This window comes from Prionailurus bengalensis, chromosome E4 (genome assembly GCF_016509475.1).
Source record: "Prionailurus bengalensis isolate Pbe53 chromosome E4, Fcat_Pben_1.1_paternal_pri, whole genome shotgun sequence".
NCBI lineage: Eukaryota > Metazoa > Chordata > Mammalia > Carnivora > Felidae > Prionailurus > Prionailurus bengalensis.
Window position 1 is genome coordinate 12,855,697 of NC_057360.1, and position 2,143 is coordinate 12,857,839.

At 37.4% G+C, this 2,143-nt stretch overlaps 1 pseudogene; it reads right to left on the reverse strand.

The window, feature by feature from the left end:
* Positions 1 to 1,172: 1,172 nt before the first annotated feature.
* LOC122476654 lies at positions 1,173 to 1,353 on the reverse strand (annotated as a pseudogene).
* Positions 1,354 to 2,143: the final 790 nt, after the last annotated feature.

Below are 2,143 nucleotides of genomic sequence, written 5' to 3' on the forward strand. Positions count from 1 at the left end.
AATTAATGTAGGCAGTCATTGAAATAAAATAACTCAGGTTGAACAACAAACCAGACCCTGCTCAAGAAAGAGGTCAAGAACTAGAAAATAGGGGGTGCCTGGGTGGCTCAGTCGGTTAAGCATCTGACTTTGGCTCAGGTCATGATCTCACGGTTCGTGAGTTCAAGCCCTGCATCAGGCTCTGTGCTGACGGCTTGGAGCCTGGAGTCTGCTTCAGATTCTGTGTCTCCCTCTCTCTCTGCTCCTCCCCTGCTCATGCTCTGTCTCTCTCTGTCTCAAAAATAAATAAAACATTTTAATAAAAAAACAAAAATAAAAAAAAGAATTGGAAAATAGGTCTGAGGAAGTCAAGTTTCTCAAAACACCATATCGAGAGACAGAGACAATATAGGATAGAGAAGTTAGGAACATGAAAGATGTAATCACCAATTCTGATATATGTTGTTTAAAAAAATTCCAGACAGAGGGCACAGAGAGAATGGGAGAGAGCCAATTATGGTAGAGATAAGAACTAAAAAATTTTCCAGAATTGAAAAAAGACATGAAAAGGAACATATCAAATCCTTAGCAGGAGCTTAAAAGAAGCTCACACATATTCAAACAGTTGTGAAATTTTTAACAATTACAGCAAAGAGAGAGGATCAAGTCACCAGAGGAAAACTCAGTGCAAGTTATTTTTCAGGAGGCTCCTTCAGGGTCTCCTTTCTGACTCAGTCATTCCTTTCATTGGTTTGGCGTTTGCCTACTCAACTTGCCATGTTTACCAGGAGTCTATATAACTTTCTAAATATTTTATAATTCTAGTTTTCATTATGCTTCGGTTCATGTATTTTTACAAATTTAAAATGTTAATTTTCTGCGGCGCCTGGATAGCTCAGTCGGTTGAGCATCCAGCCCTTGATTTCGGCTCAGGTCATGATCTCATGTTCCTGCAATTGAGCCCCATGTAGGGTTCCACACTGAAAGCACAGATCCTGCTTGGAATTCTCTCTCTGCCCCTCCCATGCTCTTGTGATGCATGCTTGTACACACTCTTTCAAATAAGTAAATAAAAATAAAATTTTAATAAAGATTAATTTTAATTGTCATAATTTATGTTATACTTTTTTAAATGTAATTTTTAACTATATTGTCTTATTGTCAAAAAGGATCTGTTCTATTTCTGCTTTTCTAGGAGTTTCTGTTTGGCATAAACGATAGTAATAAATGGCACCTGACTGTGATAACTACAGCCAGTCCAACTCTTGTTTGTTCACTCAATCACAGAAGCCAATCGAATATTCTTTGACTGTTTTATTAAACTGATAAGAACAGATACTACACTTGATCTTAGCCATAAGGCTGAGAAGCAATCTTTGACTGTTTTATATAATAGCATATAACATATTATAAAACTACAAATATGTAATCTATTTTAAATTTCAGAAGATGTATAAATATACATAATATATAATAAATATGAAAATGTGAAGCTTTCTTGTTATATTTCCATGAATGTAGCTTTCTAGTTATTTAGCGATATCCATCTACTGGAGATACCAAACAGGAACAGCAAAGAAAGAGGTGATATTTAATCACTGGCTACCCAAAATGGGATTTTTGAGTAATCTTTACGACAATATTCTTAGAAGCCAAGCATTGTAGAGGGAGCAAAATAAACCTCTAACTTTTTCTACTCTTTAAAAATCATCAAGGGCCAGGAAAGGTTGACCTGAGCATCAAATTCCCACGGGTAGAGAGAATTCAGAAGACACATGTCCTTTCCATATAGGAAAGTGAAAAATCCCACCTTCTGGAGTAAGAGATCGTGGGAAAAAAAAAAGAAAAGGAAAGAAAAAAGAGATGGGAGGAAGTAAATGGTCAGAATCCGTTTCTTAGGCATTCTCCCATAGAGATTCCCTCCCCTCCCCCCATCGCTCCAACTCCAAGGGCTTTTCTATTTCCTATTTGGAACTTCAGGAAGAGATGACCTCACAGAGTTTTATCCTGTATCAAGAAAAAGCAAACAAAACATGGAAAGGCTTGGTTTGCTTATGAGGCCTGAGTTAGCCCTCTGAAGGAAGACTCCCTCAATTCCTTAAGTGTATAGAAGAGACCCAGAGGTTCACATGCCAATGGTGTGGACGATGGGGGGTAAGGAAAG